At 37.3% G+C, this 20,838-nt stretch overlaps 1 protein-coding gene across 1 annotated transcript in view; it reads right to left on the reverse strand.

The window, feature by feature from the left end:
* The window catches only part of LOC127413164 (FERM and PDZ domain-containing protein 4-like), a 126,951-nt gene extending 107,229 nt beyond the window's left edge, over positions 1–19,722 (reverse strand). The window contains exon 1 of the mRNA XM_051650046.1: positions 19,435–19,722. The gene's annotated coding sequence lies outside the window, so the exon portion shown is untranslated. The remainder of the gene's footprint in view (positions 1–19,434) is intronic.
* Between the last annotated feature and the right edge of the window lie 1,116 nt (positions 19,723–20,838).

A 20,838-nucleotide genomic window follows, 5' to 3' on the forward strand; every position in this document is an offset into this window, starting at 1 on the left:
ATGACCACAACCAGGAATAACACACAAATGGAAAGGCATCTTTAAAAAGACGTTCCGTGTGTGCCGCTCTTTTATTGAAATTATTGAAAATATACTCTTTTTTTTTTTTTTTTAATATACTCTTTTGTTTTAGTCTGCCGAAGCGCCCAGGGGCGTTCTCTGCACTCCATGGGTGCAGAGGGGGAGAAGCCGCTGAAGTGCGCCATAAAATCCAGCAGTTTGAGGTAAATTGAATTCAGTGCACTGAATGCAATCGCTCGGCTCCGAAGAGAAAATCTGAATGAGTGGTTGCATGCCAGCTCCTTTTATACCCGTATGTCCAGGGGAGTGGCATGCATATTCCACTTGCCAATTCCCGTTGGCCTTTTTTAAAAAAGCAGAGGTGTTTAGGGCTCCCAAGAGTGACCCCTAGTGTCACTACATTGACACCACGTCGAGTGAGTGACAGATAAGGAACAATAATTTCTGTATATCTGACTGTGACTTTAGAAACCAAAAGCTCCTTACAAATAAAAAGCTGAAAATCGACAGGGCACAGTTTCAAAGTGCTCTAGCTTTAAACCTTCAGCTCTGTTTGAAAAGGCAGTATTCAGTGGAAATGCAGTAGCATTCACTGTAGTACCTACATGCATGTAGACCTATCCTTGTAGCAGTTTAATATGGAAAAGTTTGGACTTATTCAAACTGTCATTAGCATTACACTAATTTATGGTGGTAATTTTCATTACATAATTCATTGACATTTCAAAACACTTTACAGAGACCTTTTGTGATCTGTCTAATTCTTTTCCTGCTTTAAAAGCTGTTCTACGTAGGCTGTAAAGGTTTTCTCCCTCTCATTCTCACTGCTAATATCAGCTCTCTTACATAATGTGAGTCATACTTCAAAGTTGTAATTTAAAGGAATAGTTCACCCAAAAAAGAAAATTTGCTGATAAATTACTCACCCTCAGGCAATTCAAGATGTATCTGAGTTTCTTTCTTCATCAAAATAGAATTTAAGATTTTTAGGATTTCATTTCAGGCCTCCTCCTTTAAACAATGCAAGTGAATGTCCTCCATTTTTTTGACGGTCCAAAATGCATATTTAGGGTGCATCAAAATAATCCACACGACTCCAGTCGACAAATAAAATTCTTCTGAACCCAAACAATTGATTATTTTTAGAACAAAATAATACTTATATACTTTTTAACTACAAACGTTCGCTTCCATACATCTCTGTGACGAGCGCTCATGAGAGGGATGACGTAAGCTCGTTCGTAAGGTCACACGTCACGTGGAGGAGGCAGAAAGCGCGTCATTGTTTACAAGAGAAGGAGCGCTGTACAAAAGTTCAGTTGTCTTTGCTGTAGATTTGTATTTGTATAAGTGTATTGTTCAAAATGGTCATTTGGTGTGTGTATCCTGGATGCTTCAACTTTCAGAAACCCCAAAGAAAATGCACGCCAGGAAAAATATTAACTTTTCATCGATTGTCTATACATGATCGTGTGTGACTGAAGCTCTGGCTTATCGTGCTGAATCTGGATATCAGTACACCTCTACATTCTTTCAAATATTGGAGGGTGTGCAGTGAACATTTTACCCCTGAGGATTTCAGACCATCGAAAGAAACTAAGGGTCGATATCTGAATTCATCGGCTGTGCCCGTGCTATTTTTCCAGCGAACTCAGGTATGTGTGAAAACTTTGTCATTGTCACACCTCCCTTGGCTCTGCACCTCCCTCAGCACCCCGCTCCTCATCACCCGATTTCTAATTCACCGCACCTGCACTCAGTTCACTCGCTCATCACTACCTGCATAAATAACTCATCTTCACACCACTTCACTGTCAAGTCTCACACAAAGGACTCTAGTTTGACCGCACTGCTCTCACGCAGTGTTTATTTACCTGTCTGTATTTGCTCTTGATCTTCGTTGATATCTGTTTAGTGCTTACCCTGCTGTTTCACCTGTTACCTCTTCTTAAGTTCTGTGGACATCAACCTTGTGAATCCCTCTTCAGTTTGTGAATCTTCTCTTCTGTGATATCACCTGTACCATTGATCTCACTGTGTAAATCCTGTAAATCCTGTGAATCTCAGTAAATGCTCTGGCACTTGGTTTCACTAACTACAACTTGTGTGTCTTGAATACCTGACAGTCATATAGCCTGTATATTTCTGCTAAAGAAAAAGTAGACACGGCATTGCTCCAAAATAAAGGATGGTTTAATTACTGCAGTAGTGTTTTTTTATTATTATTTGGAAATTATATTTATTTTATATTGATTTGATTGGAAATTGTTTTGGACTGTTTTGGTTTGTGAATGGCGCTTGGTCTGTGAAAGTTTCTCTTGTAAACAATGACGCGCTTCCTGCCTCCTCCTCCACGTGATGTGTGACCTTACCAACGAGCTTACGTCATCCCTCTCATGAGCGCTCGTCACAGAGATGTACGGAAGCAAACATTTGTAGTTAAAAAGTATATAAGTATTGTTTTGTTCTAAAAATAATCAATTGTTTGGGTTCAGAAGAATTTTATTTGTCGACTGGAGTCGTGTGACCGTCAAAAAAATGGAGGACATTCACTTGCGTTGCTTAGAGGAGGAGGCCTGAAATAAAATCCTAAAACTCTTAAATTCTATTTTGATGAAGAAAGAAACTCAGACACATCTTGGATGGCCTGAGGCTGAGTAAATTATCAGCACAACCCCGGACCCTGCGACAGCCCCGTCCAATGTTCCGCTCGCCAAGACGGGCCCCCAAGATGATCCAGAGGCCTTCCTGGAGCTCTTTGAGTGGATGGCAGGGGCCTGCGGATGGCCAAGCACCCAGTGGGTGGTCCGTCTAATACCACTGTTGTCCGGGGAAGCCCAACTCATGGCGCAGCAGTTACCCACCGAGAACCTCCTGGTTTACGCTGACTTAAAAATCCTGCAGTGGGTCGGCCAGACACCCGAGCAACAGCGCCAATGCTTCCGTTCGCTGACCATTGGCGAGAACAGCCACCCGTTTGCCTTCGCCTAGCAGCTCCGGGACACCTGCCGGAGATGGTTGCTGGCTGAGCAACACAACGTCAGGGCTGTGATCGACCTGGTGGTACTGGAGCAGTTTATTGCTCAGCTTCCGAGAGGGACGGCAGAGTGGGTCCAGTACCACCACCCAGCTTCGCTCCAAATGGCCATCCAGCTGGCAGAGGACTACATGGCGGCATATTCAGGAGCCGACCAGCCCTGAGATCCTTCTCTCTCTCTCTCTCTCTCTCTCTCTCTCTCTCTTTCCTGTCTCCTCTCCTTCCCCTTCTTTCCACCCTGTTCCTCCTCCCCAGAAACGGGGTGTGCCCCCTCCCAAACCGGCTCCTTGGCTTCCGGGACTGCACTACCTGCCGGCTTCCTCAGCCCTTAGTGAATTCCCAGCAGGGGATTTCCCTCTGGAGCAGACACGAGATGAAACCCTTAGACACGCCTCCAACCAAGTGAAAGTAATTGATGGTCACATCTTCAGCCAGACATGCACTCGCATATCAGTACTTTTCTATTATAAATGATTGGTTGTATCGAGTGACGCAGGACACTCAGACAGAAGAAGATAAAACCCAGTTATTGATACCAAAGAGCCATCGGGAAATGCTATTCCAGATGGTTCATCATAATCCAATGGCGTGTCACTTAGGGCAGGAAAAGACAATGAACCATCTAATGGCCCGTTTCTATTGGCCGGGCATTCGCGGGGATGTTCGCAGATGGTGTGCGGCATGCCGTCAATGTCAGCTGGTGAATCCGCCGGCCACCCCAAGAGCACCTTTGCGCGCACTTCCTTTGATCAAGGTCCCCTTCAAAAGATTAGGTATGGACCTCAAAAGGCCATTAGAGCAAATGGCATGCGGACATCGCTTTGTGTTGGTTCTGGTGGACTACACAACGCGATATCTGGAAGCAGTGCCTCTACGCAACATTTCAGCACGTAGTGTTGCGGAGGCACTCTTCAGAATCATCTTCCAATTGGGTATTCTGAAAGAAATCCTCACTGATCAAGGCACTACTTTCATGACACGTGCACTATACGACATGTATGAATTATTGGGTATTAAAGCGATTGCGCCCCCTTTAGTGAGCCGCCAGTGCCCCCCTTTACATGGCGCCCCTATGCGTTGCATACCTTGCATATATATTTGTATTTATTGAATCAAGAAAAAAATGTAACTAAAAATATTTCTAAATTCAAATTACACTTCAAATGAAACAAAAATATAACAAAAATAACGAAGTGGTCAAAATTTTTTATTTAAATCCAAACATTTTACCCTCTCCAACTTGTTCCACCGGCCCCTTTTGCGGTGACTTAAAAATCACTCTACGACAACTGATGGAAAATTACTTGTCAAAATTAATTCATAAATACAATTGTAAATATACAGAATAATAATACATATAAACATAACAATAACAATAATAATAATAATTGAAAAAATAAACCATGACCTCTAGAAAGTTTAACACAATTCTCATAATTTTTTGTTTCAACAAACAGCTTCAACAGCGATTGAAGGGACATAAGTTGATGTTCTGTACTTTCAGAATTTGGACATTAACTTTATTACCACCTGCAGGTGAAATCTCCAAACTGCAAATACAGGAAATCAATTTGGACTTGAGTTAAGACATGGTATTGAAACGTCTTAGCACAATGACCAAATTCTTAGGAAAATAACAAATTGCGCTTTGCGCAACTTTATACAATACACCCACAGTTTGCGCGCCTACACCCACAGTAGCGCAAAAACTCCCACCCATGCCCAGTTGTGCTTTGTGCTGGCACGAAAATTGCACTTAGAATTGGCGCTTTCACGAAAATTGGATAAGACATTGCGCACAGTCGTAGCGCATTGTGCTGCGCTTTGCGCACTCAGGAAAATAGAGCCCGATGTGTTATTACTCAGGTAAATTGCTTTGAAAATTACTTTCAAAAACAGACCGTGTTTATGTTTGTAGTACAAAGGGTTCTATGTAGTATTAACTAAAGCATCTGCACGTTAATGCCAAAAAGCTCACATCTTATTGGTCAGTCAGTTTTCTACACAGTCCCAAGAAAAAATTGATTAATTGGACTGCTTTTCAGAAGAAGAAAAAAACATTGGATTGTCGGCGGATGCAGCAAATCAGATGCAAATAGCGCCATAGGAATACATTTTTCCTATTCAAAAGCTCGTTTTGAAGAACATTTGCACTGGAAATTTAGGCTTGTGTGAATAGACCTTTAGCGATATCATGTAATGTCACATTCAGAATTTCCCACGCAAAAAAGTGTTTTCATTTGGAAACATCCCAGAGCACTGGGCCGAAATAGACTATAAACTCTAACAGTTGTAGCTAACAGATGGCAGGCCAGATTCAAAGACTGCGCTGTAGAGATGATGCCATCAGACATCGTGAGCACATAGCCAAAAAAAAATATAAAAATGGAAAAGCTACTTTTACCCAACTCCCATATCTCAAAATGTATGCTTTATGCAATGTCATGCAATGCTTTCCTTAGCTTTTCAGGGAATCATTTTTGCTTTTGCACCCCCACGAAAAATAGCAGCACTTAAAATGTTGGTACGATCAATCACATCAGTCCTATAGTCACCGTACAACACACACACACCCTCTCCAAGATGGAGACCCTGAAAAAGTGTTCAGTATTTATGAGCAGATGTCTAGTTTAGATGCCAAGCATCAGGTATACGACTCTGCGTTATTACACAAGTATCTTATCCCTCAAACCTATCATTCAACAACCTTGCATAAGAGTTTTTTCTCCAGTATTGACTGAACGTATAGTTGCAATGTATGGAGCTCACGTACCTTGTGTCTGTTTTAGTGTGGTAATTTGCGTAATGTCATTACGCTAATTGCTGTACTCAGCTAAATGAAGGGCCAACAGAATATAGTGCTGCATGCTCCAGGCAGAGTCTGTGGTCTTGAGCGTTTGCCCATGGAATACATTAAACTGATCAGCAATTCCGTGTTTAGCCCCAAAGCTCACAGAATGAAACCGTTTTAAAACCACAAATCATATTTTTAAACAACAGTTGTTCACTGAGCAGATTCAGAGAAGACAGCAACAGTGAAATGTCAAATATGAAGCCTTTTATTTGAATAAAATATTTTGTAAAAACCGAATATATGCTGTTGTTATCTTAGGGACCTACTGTATACCTCTGCTTTTCTACTTTTGTGCTTCATGGAAGAAAGTCGCATGGGCTTGAAACAACATGAGGGTGAATAAATGATTGTGTTGGGTGAACTATCGCTTTAAATCAATAAAATCCTGTTACTTATGACATCATCATAACAATATTTGTCTTTTGTAACCAAACAGTTTCTATATCACACATTATGGTTCACAACAACACTATACACTAAAAATATAATGTTCACGTTGCATTTTTTGCTAAGTAAGATCACACACAGTGTAGTCAGAGCTGCTTTGTGTCACTGTTTTTGCACAAATATGTTTCGAAAATGTTTGTGTAGCTCTGTGTCGAAAACCCTCAGGCCTTTTATGGAGAGTAAAGGGACATTACTTTGGGCAGGACACATACAAACACACACACACACACACACACACATACACACACACACAATAACTGAAAAGGAAAAATCCATTAAATTCTTCTGAAATATTAAGTGAATATATCTATGTTTTTTACCCCCTCTTTCCCATTTTTATTTAATAAAAACCTTATGAAAGATTTAACTAGTGTTGGATTGTTTTGCGGTAAGAGGCACAAAGGAACTGTATCTTTTAGTTGTCCCTTACAATCCTGTCCTGTTTTTTGTGTCTTACCCATCTTAGGTTGACTCTTTGGGAAATGTTGAGAAACCTAGATTTAAAGTGTAATCAGCACTGATTCAGATTTTTTTAAATGTGTTTTTTTATGTAATTCAAAATTAGCATATAGAAATATGCTCTAAATGTATAAAATACATTTTTGGTTTTAAAAGTTGAATACACTTCATCCTGTGGCAACTACATTGCTCAAGTTGCTTTATACAACAGGGCTGTTGAATGCTTAATTCTGACTGGTTGACGGATGTTCTAAGATGTGCAATTATTACACAGCTATGAAGTAGTCCCAGGTCTCGACTGCATAATGATTCCTCAATATGTCTTAGTGTTACTCAAGGTAAACTTTTTTCTGTTATTACCATTTACAAAATTTAAGAGAGTGTGTGGTTTGAGTGTGTATGTGAGTATTAAAGTATGTACTGTATGTATTTGAGGTTTTCAAGTGTGCTTGTGAGTATATAGAGTCTAAACTCAAATACAGTCTAAATACTCACATACATATTCCAAACACTTAAAACCACACATACACTATGAAGTCAAACATACCCAATCTAAAATCGCACGTAGACAATCTAAATACATACTCAAACACTGTACATGCTATAAAATCACACACATGCTAAAATTCTATTCTAAACACTCACATAATTTATACTCCCGTACACACTAAAACCACACAAACACTCAAAACACTCACATACTGTACACTCTAAATACTTACTCTAAACACACATCCATACTCCAGCATCACACATCCATACACACTTCAAACACTCAAACACACTAAACTTAAATACGCACTCAATACATTCTGTAAAGAGTCACATACACACTCCTAAGATCACACATATACATGCACACATGGGCAGAGGTGGCAGTGAATCATACAAATAGCTCATGCTGAGAGTGCTCATGTGGGGTGCCAGAGTTAATTAATTGTTTAATCAGCATTATGGCTCACGCTGTTATTTTTATACATCTTCAAGCAATGAGATATACCATTTATTTCCTTCAAGCACAATACATTTTTTGCATAAGTATCTAGCGAACTCCATTCGAGTGTGCACTCAGCTCTGATAAGATGCGTGTGACGTACAGCAGAATCTATTTACAGATGTACTGAGACAGAACAGCCTTTGGTAACAAATGCAAGAATATGCAAAGCCATAGTCAAAATCAGTTTACATCGCTTTATTCATGCATTTGAAAGATGCTTTTATTTAAAATGACTTACAGTGTAGTCAAGCTTGGACTTGAACCCCTGACACTGACATTGCTAGCATTATTCTCTACTAGTTAAGCTACAGGAACAAGACAGTCACCTTTACATGTTTTATAGAATAGTCAGAGTCAGAGTTTTACAGGAACAAAAACAAGTGATGGAAGTGCGGTCTGTTAAATATGTCATACTGTTAACATTACATGAGTGTCAATATTTCAGCTGACATTAAAAATAACTTATGCCTTGCAACAAATTTTCAGTGGACAAAATATTTCAGAAAACATCGGTTTCAGAAATGGAAAAGAAATGTAATATACAAATATTAATATTACTGGTATAATACATTAATACTTATTAAAGCCACTAAAGTTATCCAGCCAAAAGCAGTGCGTGGTTTTCTCTTTTTCTTGCCAATATTATTGATTGAATTTTACTATTAATTATTAATATTATTATTATATAATTATTATAAATATTATGACATGCTAATGATAAATATATTATATCTCAAATAATATTTCAAATAATATTAAATATATAACATAATATAATATAAAAATTTGTATTATTTTATTATTTCATATAATGTTAAAATAATAAAATAATTTTTATTTTCATATTTTGAACATCTATGGTTGCCAAGAAGGTAAAATAATGTCAGGGGAATTAATATTATGGATATATTTATAGACAATGATGTTATTTATTGATTAATAATATTAGTTTCAGAAAGATTATTCAAACAATCTTTTGCAAGAACATTCTGCAAAACCTAAACATTTTCACACCTTTCTTAAAGGGATAGTTCACCCAAAAATGAAAATTCGCTCATCATGTACTCACCCTCATGCCATCCCAGATGTGTATGGCTTTCATTCTTCTGCAGAACACGAACACAGATTTTTAGAAGAATATCTTCAAAACCCCAAAACCCCAAAACCGATTGGATCACTTCAGAAGACTTGGATTAAACCACTGGAGTCGTATGGATAACTTTTATGCTGCCTTTATGTGCTTTTTGGATCTTCAAAGTTTGGACCTTAGTAACTTGCATTGCATGAACCTACAGAGCTGAGATATTCTTCTAAAAATCTTACTTTGTGTTCTGCAGAAGAAAGAAAGTCATACACATCTGGCATGACATGAGGGTGAGTAAATGATGAGATAATTTTAATTTTTGGGTGAACTATCCTTTTAAGAATGACATGCATTGATGAACCGTGAACAGTAAAAGCTTTTTATTTAAAGTAAATAGGGCCAATATTGATCTCATGTTGTTTGTGAATTAGCATATCCATTCTTATATACAGTATGTGCAGTGCAGTATTTATAGCAGTAAGGGGTTGTGAGTTGTGTAGTACTGTATGTGTAGTGAGTGGCTGCTCTTTGCCCATGGTAAGAGCTGTTCTGTTGCTGCTCTGAGTAGGTGGACTCTCATCCACAGATCGCTCGCTCTTTCTCTGTCAACGCACACTATCTTTGTTTTCATCTATTCTGCAATGAGTTACAAAAGGTTTCCATGGGAACTAAATGGAGATCACTCAAAAAAATAAATAAAAAAATTAGTAAAGGCCTGGCATAGACGGTGATGTGGCGATAGCCATGGGCTTTATGTTGCCATTAATGGAGTTTGTCATGAAAGGCAAGAATAATGCTGCTGCAGATAATTGGTATATACATGGTGAACTATAACCACCTACTATTGTAATTCCCTTGCCTGCTGATTATAATTTCACACAAAATGTGATAGCAACCATTTTTTACCCAAAAATGTTTTAATTTGCATTTAAGAATGAAAGTCTGAAGGGCCATGCAGACTGAGCACATTCTTGCATTTAAAAAAAGCTACATGCAACACAACAAATGGAATAAAAAGCAGGTGTCCCAAAACATGTTTTAAAAGTTAGTTCTTTTAACTTTGAAAAAACAGCCAGATATGGAGCAACAGTCTAAGACGTTCATCCAGTGCACATTTACATAGTTAAAAAAAAAAAAAATATGTGAATGGCCCAAAAGCATATATATAAAAGAGTGCTTGATTAATACAGTATATCAATATTAATATATTATACTTTTGGGCAAAAAAATAGCTCAAACATCCACAGCAAACACTGAAAAGCTCAAAATAGGCTCAAAAAATCAACTACAAGAAAAAGCTTGCACACAATGTCCATAGAAATAATCTTCCAGGATATTTACTAAAAGGCAAAAAAGTGCCAAAATGCTCAGTGAAGAACAAAACATTTTTGATTTACATCATCATCAGTGTCCAAGTAAAAGAGCACACCTGACTCCATTTATAGACAAGAGTAAAGCATATACCGTAACTCTTCAAGTTGAAAGCATACTCAATTACACAAATGTTTTATTCATGGTATACTAGCATACACACATATCAAGAAAGAATACACAATTGATTAACACAAAATCCTTATATTCCTTATACTATTTACATATTTGATATTTGGACTACCTTAATGCTTCCAGACAGGTTGTTGTTACTGTAATACAGCCATTTGCTAAATAGTATTTTTTTAATTAAATATTTATAAAAAGTGGAAGTATTTATTGCACCGATTATTGTACTACCTTTTGTACGCATTGCATTAATTTATGTGTATTTTAAATTCAAATAAATCATCATATTACATCTAAAGAATCTAAAGAGAATCACCGTTGAGGATAATTAGAATAATAAAAAACTCAAAAGTAAAACATACAGCCGTATGACAGAAATAAGAAAAATAAAATGCTTAATTGTTATGAAAATAAATAAATTCAAAGTGCAAAAAGTGATTTAAACGGTGCTTAAATAAGCTTTGTTTTCTTTATTCGAAATGTAATTTCATATTTTTTCTTTTCTTTTTGGGGTGAAAATGACTCAGACATGATTTCGTCACCTAAATATCCTTCTGGAAGAGTTTTTTTCCAAAACATGGTTGTATTGATCCTGAAGGCAGGAGTTTAACTGTACCTCTGATTGACAGCAGTTGAATGAAGGCTAATGTTGAAGCACAGCAACACAAGCAACTTCATCCTGAACAAGCATCAAGAGTCCTGGATTTTTTCCCCCTTAATGTAAATATCCTCCTGTGTAATTGATGAAATTGGTGAGTGTTCAATAGAGTGGGTGTGTTTTCTAAAATGGCTCTTTGTGTGCGACTGAACTGCAGCTCTCAACTCTGTCTACTGCATTTGCATCAGCTTCAGTCTGCAATCAACACTCAAAATGACAAACCCATTGATATGCCTGTCACTTTCCATTCTGCTGTGTACATTCTAGTGCCATGCGTACTCCAGTCACTGTCAAGAATAAATGGGTTGCTTTTTGGTTCCAATTTTGTTTTAATGTTCGCTTAGACCTTGTGAGGTGAGTTATATTTTCTAGTTATGGGTCATTGTGTTATGTAGTACCTTTGAACTCTGTAAAAAATGAATATGCATGTGTTATAATGTAATTTTGGCAGAGTTTATGTCAAAATGGTTGACAAGACTTTCAGAAATATGCTCTGGTCAAGATCAGGAACTTCAACTTTATTAATTATGATTTCATTATTTACACAATGGCAAGACAATTAACAGGAAATAAAGAGCTACATACATACACACATACATATATACACACAGAGACACACACATATATACATACACATACGTAGTGCAAATCTAAATACAAATCTGTTATGTACAGTACAAGGGAATGTAATGGCAGAAGAGGTTGGCTGTGTTGGATAAATATAAAAAGACTAGACTGTGAATTGCACATAATTATTTTCAACCGTCTTCTGAAAATTAATTTCTTTAATTTTATTGAACATGATGGATTGTTTTATAGCGAGACAAAACCAACAAAAAATAGAGTGCATTGAACTGATTTCTAATACTGATGTTTGTGCTGTTGTTTTCCCACCAAAAATGGTGTTACTTCCTGGAGGATGATGTCATTATAGAACTGGCTTATCTTAGTTTAATGGATATTACAAAAAAATAAATAAAAATCCCTTTTTGATTTGTAACAAGTAGCACCAAATAAACATGCTAAATAAATAAATAAAAATACAAAATACAAAATAAAAATCTAGAGCAAATACTTTTCCTAAAAATTGATGATATGTGGACAGCGGTAGTAAAATTTTAAACAATACCAAGCTATAGAAAGTCAGATTTTTTTTCATCAAATTGTTTATTATGTTTCCAGGAGTGTTGGTTATTCATGTTTTTGAGACGTTACAAACATTACATCAGAAATTAACATAATTAATTCTCATTCAAATTAATGGCCAGCATCATACAATCACTGCCAACCATTTATACATTATAAATTCTGAATCTATGTACTGATTATCATTGTCACATGTCTGTCAAACATGTTGAGTGATCCAAACATCATCTGCAGCCTGAAACTGAACTTTTGGAAGGATGTTAGGAGTGAATGCACTTAGCTGCATAGGAAAGCTACAGGATGCTCCCTTGCTCCCTATTTAGTTAATGACTTAACCTCCAGTGTGCTGTCTGTCTGCACTGGTCTCAGAACAGTTCGAAATGCATCATATTTTCATCCTAACTCCATATAAAGCCTCAGAAAGCAAAATTTTTTAGCTTCTGGATAAAACCATTGATTCTCAATGTGATTACAGTAAATATAGGATTTCTAAGTAAAAAAAAAAAAAAATGCGCTAAAGTGCACATTAATGTACATTGTGTTTAACAGCGTGGCGTTTCACGATAAATTGCTCAAATTTAAAAAATGGCATATTGGACGAAAGTAGAGACTCTAATCTTTTGACTCAAACAGGTGTCAATGTAAAAACTGAATTAGGTTTCTTACCAGATGTAGTTTTGTTGGCGTTTCTCCCGAAGACAAACTCCGCTGTGATCGGCGCCATGTTGTTTGCCATATGACTCCATATGTCGAAAGTTTAACCCTTTACAGACAAACCAATTAAAGTAATTTTTTAAGGGCCAGAAGAGTTCAAATTACTGTATCACCTAGTGGAAGAAAGAAAGGCATATGGGCTAGGAACAACATGGGGGTGAGTAAATGATCACAGAATTACATTTTTTTGGTGAACTATCCCTTTAAGGTAAGATCTGCAAGATGTTGAGTTGTAAAAGTGAAGACTGTATTAAAATGTTTACCCATGGCAATTTGGATGATTCAATTCTAGGTAAAAAAAAAAATCTTATAGTCACTGAATGTCTTTGTGTCTAACATCATGCTGTGTTTATTATCTTCAAGCCTTTGACTTCTTCAGCACCTACAGTGCAGTTGAAATGCTCAAGTCATGTTTATAATTTTAGCCCAGCCTCTGACCTCCCTTGTGTCACATGGAACCTAATAATGACACAGAAAATGTCCAGACTGCCAACCAGCAACAACCGTCCACTATAGTCTTACTATCACTCTACCATGTCTAAACTTCAAGTTTAAATTCTACCTGCCCAAAATTGTTGTGGGCACTCCTGTCCACAACAATTCAAACCTGAAGGTTCAACTAAATACTCCACTGACAAAACAAAAAACTTACCAAAATACATCATGGTATTAATGATGCATTGTTGTTGACATGAAATCAAAAGAACCAGGGTATGAGTCCTAAAGAGCATGCGAGTCGACAAAAACCACTGTGGTGCAAGTGCAACAACGCTCTAGCAGTTGAGCTACCGCACAATTAGATCGCACTTGAACAAGCTTGTAAATCTAGTCCGCTATGTAATGCAAAAGTTCAAATGTATCACCTTTTAAGTCATGCACTATATTAAAAGGGTCTTGATGTCATGAGATAGCATTGTGTGAGGAACAGGGCAAATTGTAAGTGTTTATAAACTGATAATCTTCCATTTTACACGTGATTTGTGTGAACGTTAATAAAATCATTATTGCTGTAGCGTCTCTAATGTTCATTTCAATTGTACATGTCCGCGTTACGTACAGAGAGCCATGTAAAAATAATTTGGCAAAAATGTGGGTATTGTAATGTAATGTAATGTAATGTTCCCATTTATCTCAATGTTTCTTTCCAAAAAAAAAAAAAAAAGAAAAAGGGTACAGCAGAACACTCAGCTTCTTTTGAATGGCCATCAATGGAAAAATATGCTTTTTTCCCACATAATGGTGCAGTTATGGAAGTTACCAGCAGGGGCACTATTACTAGCCAAACCATGTTATGTACGTTATGCCAAAGTCTTTCTAGCAAGTCCACCGTCAACCATCTTTGGAACACTCTCTGGAAGCTATTTCCATTCGTGACAGTGTACCTCCTATCTACTTGAATGGGGAAACACCGAAATCTTATAAACGGTTGGTCAAGATTACGATCAAAGAACATATTTCAAATCAGCAATAAACACTGGACAACACTGGAATCATAAATTCTGCTTCGTTACCTCAGATAATGCTAAAAAAGCAAATTTTTCCCGGCTTGCATAGCTCATGCACATGCGCGTTCTCGAGTTGATTGACAGGCGATGTCTGTATCTAAAAGTTGATTAGCTCTTTTACCTGTAAGGCGGGACTTCCTTTCTACATCCGCTGACCGTTTCAATTTCTCGTTTCTTTTCATTTTAATAAAAGTGGCCCGTCTCTGCTAAATAGTCTCTGATTATGCTCAACAATGCTGGTGTCGTGCAAGATCACTGTATATCTGTGGTAGTGTAGGAATTTACCAGTGGTGGACCGTGCATTAAAAGTCTAGGCCTTCAGTGTGATTCATGCCATTAAGAAAGCACAGTTTCACAATGAATAAGACACCATATGCCTTTGGGCACCATACATTATGTCGCAGCTAACTAATAATTCCACAGCACTACTTTTCAAAACTTGATCCGACACTGAATTCTCAAGCAGCCTAATTTACACTTAGAAAACTCCTGATGTTGCTATAACAACATCAGGACATCACTTCTTTGCTTGAAGTGAAAATCAGTCCTCTTTTCCTGTTTAATAAATTAAGCAATCACACAGTCATGCAGAACATCTCGTGTTTTTAAATCCATAAGGATCTCTTTCTCAATGGCAATAGCGGCAGTGATGACAATCTCGCGCTCTTCGCTTTCAAATTACGTACATCACTTAAAGTGTGATTGCATCACACAAATCCAGCTAGAAGGGCTCGACCGGACATATCCTAAAGACCACACCCACCAAGAACAAATAAATAAATCTGATTGGCTGATGAATCTGACAATTTGACTTTAGTTGCTCATTCATTTGCACTGTTGAGGGATTCTGAAGAAATTCTGAAGGCCTGACGGGGTGAAGCTCAGACTCACATGCTGCTTCGGCATGTGATTTGTGAAACAGCTGTCACACTTTGCTTGTAAGCATCAAGGAATAAATTCTGACTGGATAAACTTTTCGTTTTTCTCTATTTGTTTGTAGATTAATTAAGAGTGGAAAATGATTAAAAATACATAGGCAAAAAGGTGATTGAGAATGAAAGGATGAAAAATATTTATTTATTTGGCATGTTAGGCCAGCAGAGAAGGCTTTGCTGGCCCTGAGAATTTGCTGGAATTTACATAGGGTATATGCTAAGCTAGCAGGCTAGTCGTTTTACAGCATGCTAATAGCTTGTTAAATGAAACGTAGGATAGCAGGGGAAGAGTTATTTTATATTCATGAGGAAAGCGCTACCTGATTGGTCCGAGAAAATATAACCCGACATAAACCCTTTTCCTAACAAATTAGGTAGCGCTTTACTCATAAACATGAGTGACTTTTCCTCTGCCATCCTATGTTTTGGAAATCTGCTTGCTAAACTAGTAAGCCAACCTGTTAGCTAGCAAGCTATATGAAAAAAAAAAACAAAAAAAAAACAGCACTATAAATGTGCTGACCGATTAAAGCTTTGGTTATATAATACAATGTGTGATATATAAAATACATTAATTGTCATATTTACATCGAACGTCATGCATCATAAAGCAATTTTTCAGGTTTTCTGCCACCGAATACAGTATCCATGCATGAATCTTGTATGACACCAGACAGCTAATGTCTTTCAAACCCAATTATCTCTAGATATACCATGTCTATGCAGGTCCAATCTTGAAAAATGCACTTGAAAAGTGCTTTCTCGTGGTGCCATAAACTGAAAAAGTACTGATTGCGCTGATTTAGAGGATGCATTTACAAGCAGCTACTACGTCTACCTGGATGTTTGCCAACCACTGCGTTATCCAGACACTAAACCACACATAATCGTCAGGTCCTCAAGAGGCCATATGACAAGTTTAATCATTTCAAATTAGATTGAATTGGACGTGTGAGTAAAGGTGGACCTAAACAGTGGGCCTGACAGCGAATCAGTCACTGAGAATAAAGAGGACATGATGGTGCAGATTTAAAAGCAGACGAGTCCCCAAGTATATACAAAGTTTAAATGGATAATTGATGCCAAAAAAATAAATAAAAATAAAATGCAGAAAATTAATCTCAGTCCATGTCAGAAATAATTTTTTTCATAACGGGGCAATAATTGTACCTGGATTTGATTTTCAGGGGCATTTTTTTTTTTTTTTTTAAGTTTGAGGGCACTTTTTCTAAACATAAACAAAAAAGACTGGACTGACAACACAAACACACACACACACACACACACACACACACTCTCAACTGAACATCATCCGACTCCCTTTGCAATTTTGCACATTTCTGTATTATCTACCCGAATTTATTTGCTGCTACTGTATTTATAAAATATTGTACTTAATTTCTTGTCACTTCTACCTGGCTGCTACCCCAATAACTGCTAAGTCCATATAAAGTATAAGCTTATCTGCTGAATACTATGTCATAGTATGTTATGTTTACATTCACAGCATTTTCTATTATATTGTAATATCTTTTTGCACTACTTGTTTCATCTGACACTTTCACACTAGAACTGTGTGCTGGTCGGTGCTACACTGTCTCTTACTGCGCCTATTGTCCTGTTTCAGCAATTATTGTACCATCTTGTACTGTTTGCACACGTTTGCACATGCACTTTATGTAGAAATTTATAGGTCTGTGTGTAGTCTCATGTAGTTCTGTGTTTGTTTTATGTTGTTTCATTTTGTTTTTATGTAGCACCATGGTCCTGGAGGAACGTTGTTTTGTTTCACTGTGTATTGTACCAGCTCTATATGGTTGAAATGACAATAAAAGCCACTTGACCACCACTTGACCACTTGAAAATATAGGCTATTGTGTCATTCTTTTATTCAAATACTTAATTAACTGGTTTTTAATTTAAATAAGTAGATTGAGAATATATTACCTTCAACCCATAAGATTTTATCAAATGATAATTTATATGATGTTTATAACTAGGCTTAAAATAGAATATTAAGAACTACAGTACATCAGATGTTGTAAATAAAAAAACTTGGGTTAATTCAGGGTGATAAATTATATATATAAAAAATTAAAAAAAATAAAAAAACACACACAATTAATCATGTCCTTGGTCCATAATAAGGAACATTCCTACCATTGGAGCAATTCAAGCTTGAAGTGCCATCTGTTTTCAGCAGGGGGCAATATGCGAAACTCCAGCTGTATAGGTAGTGCGCAACTGTACGGACTACAAACCACACTTGGGCTTGAAACTAGCAACAGCACAAGATGAGAACACATTCTTGCGTTCAAACACAGCTGGATGGAGCGCAATTACGAATGCAGGGATCTCAAGACATGTTTTTTTAAGTTTCAAACTTCATTTAACTTGACACAGCAACCTAAAAATGCTGTTTATAACACAACGCAACCAAAGCGAGATGCTCCAAAAGCATCAGTCTGAAGCATGTGTCCTTAGTCCTTAGACAGCCCCTTATAATACATCTATCTCGGACAGATTGACAAATTCAATTGCAAAATGGATCAATGTGGACTGTAGGCTAATGATAGGCTTGTGTTCAATAATATGAAAATTAAAAATAAGGCCACTTTTTGTATTTTCTTATCAATGCTTTACTCCTCTGCCACTATAATGTAATGCTTTTTTATTTTATTTTATTGTGTTTTTTATTATGATTATTATATGTATATATTTGTATATATTTATTATAATTATTTAAATACAATTATTGAATCATAATATATTGAATTATTATTATTTGGGGGCCCTTCTTGGCAAATATTTAAATGCGATTAATTCAATTAATTAATCAGCATATCATGTAATTTATTTGATTAAAATTTTTAATCGATTGACAGCCCTATAAAAACTGAAAACAAATTACGAGGGTATTTTTGCACCCACATTTCAGGCATTTTTGTCACTTTTGGTGGCATTTTCCCTCGAGCCCCCCTTAATTTCTGACCCTGCTCTGAGTCACCATTTACTTTCATTGTTTGAAAAAAAACAAAAAAACATATATATATATATATATATATATATATATATATATATATATATATATATATATATATATATATATATGTGTGTGTGTGTGCAATGAAAGTGACTGGTAACTGAGGTTAACATAATGCCTAAAATCTCCTTTTACATTCCAGGAAACAACATGAGAGTATGAATAAATAATAACAAAACTTTCATTTTTGGGTTAACTATCACTTTATTGGTTAAAGCAAAGAAAAGAAAAAATTTAAATCATTTAGTCATACCTTCCTATTAAGACCACAACAACATTTCACCTACAGCTCAGTCGCCAATGCAATTCTGCAACTCATCCAGCAACAAATGGAGATTTTCTGCAAGGGTGCCAGAGATTTGTCTTTAAGAATCAGTCATCGTTATTCAAAGCGATGCAAGAAAAGCACGAAAATGTAAACACAGCTGATTGTGTGTACACAGAATGCGTTGAATACGGCTATTTAGCTCATTAGCGCATATTGGCTGCACTGAAATAGGGCAGAGGTGCAATATATACACACGTGTGTGAATGTTTTACTGGCACTAACCCCCCAGTGGCTTTTACAGAACCCACTGCAAATCAAGCATTTCCACAGTCAATGTTGCATTAATGCGTCTAGGCATTGCAAGGCAACCTGAAGTATAAGGTAAAGCACTTAGAAGATATCGTTGCATGTATGTGAGCTTTAAATTATGACTATGGTTCATCAGTCTCTTCATTTAAAATGAAACCTAGAAATGGAAAAGATTCCTAAAGGCGTAGTTAATTTTTTATTTTATCGTCTGCTTCGCCACACACTCTGAATTTTAATGAGGATCTTTCCAAGCATGTCAACATCACGAGCTCTGATTGCAAGTATCTACTTCATATTTCTAAACTTATCAGCAGTTTCACTCAAAACATGCCAATCCTACAACAATAAGTAGAGTTTTCTTGAGAATGAGAAAGAAACCCCAAGGAATAGACCGTCCTTCCCTACGGAGGATTATACTGATCCTTTCAGAGGTTAAAGCAGGCAGCTTGAACCTTACCTGTTTCTCAAGGAGCGTTTGTATGCATCAACCGGTTTCAGCCCCACCAGTCATGCCCTCCTATTTGGGCATCTCAAGTGCCCGCTGGCAGTTGCACAGGTGGGGGTTTACAGAAAGCTCTTAGCGAGCCACCCGCAGAAGCTCTTAGTTCTCCCAGGTCATTGCCCTGGAGTCTTCTGGAGCAGACAGGGGGATGGGTGGCCGCCGGGACCTCTCACATCTCCGGTGGATCCCTGCCGTGTGCGTTCCCTCTCAGCCGCTAGACGCAACTTTCCCCTGTATTCTCCACCTTGCTGGGTCTGCGTGCATTTCCCTTCCTTTTGTGAGATCCAACCAGTGTGGCTGCGATTCAGGGAGGGAGAGAGGGTGAACGGAGAGGAGGAGAAAGAGAGAGAGAGAAGGAGGGAGGGTGCAGGAGAGAGACGCTTCATTTATTGGCATAAATCAGGAGAGTAGGGTTTGAGGAGCGTCTGCATGTCAGTCACGTCCACATGTGGCGGTGAGCGAGTGCACGTCCCGAGAGATGTTCTGGACATATGTGATTATAGATAGTGTGGGTCTGACATTAATGTATGCTGGATTCCCAAGCTGTCCTTGTGCCCTGACAAAACTCATATACACACCAAGTGCACAATGAATTGAATAAATAATCGAGAATACAATTACAACTGCCACAGTGAACTAATCGGTAAAAGTGTCAAATACACAACCAGGTCTCACAGAATCACTTTACTCGTGGCTTGTTGTACGCATCACAGCAGTATAACTTCCTGGTGAAATAAACACAACAGGCGCTACAACAACGACTTTAATTCCATTTCACTTTTCACCCCGTTCCAAACACAATGCTATCTTATGACATCGAAACACTTTTACTACAACAGATGACTTACATTTAAAGTTTGCATTACATAACCAACTACTGTACATTTACAAGCTTGTTCTAGTGCAAAATGACATGGTTGCGTTTTTTATCTGCTCTTTCTGACACTATCGGTATAAGTTAAGGTTTAAGGTTTAGGGTAGGGAGGTTGTTTTTTTTTTTTTTTTTTTGATTTAAAACCCAATAGCATATTAACCTTAAAAACCTCATCTGTTTTGGAGAACATTTAACTCTCTTTTAGCGCCATACAGTGGATATTTCACCTCAGAACTGCCATGAAACGTCTATTGAACCATGTAATTTCATTTTGCAAAAATGTAGCCAAAGTCATGTAACTGTCATGTAATTATCTGCAAATACAACATTCCATGTAGATCTACACACATTGAGTCACAATTATCAATGAGTTCTATCTACAATGTGTTTTTATGCAGCGGTTTGAGTATTGCAACCAGAGGCGGACTGACCATCGGGAGAACCGGGACTTCTCCTGGTGGGCTGGCCGCGAAACAAGCCTGTGA

The sequence above is a fragment of the Myxocyprinus asiaticus genome, chromosome 22, assembly GCF_019703515.2.
Source record: "Myxocyprinus asiaticus isolate MX2 ecotype Aquarium Trade chromosome 22, UBuf_Myxa_2, whole genome shotgun sequence".
Lineage (NCBI taxonomy): Eukaryota > Metazoa > Chordata > Actinopteri > Cypriniformes > Catostomidae > Myxocyprinus > Myxocyprinus asiaticus.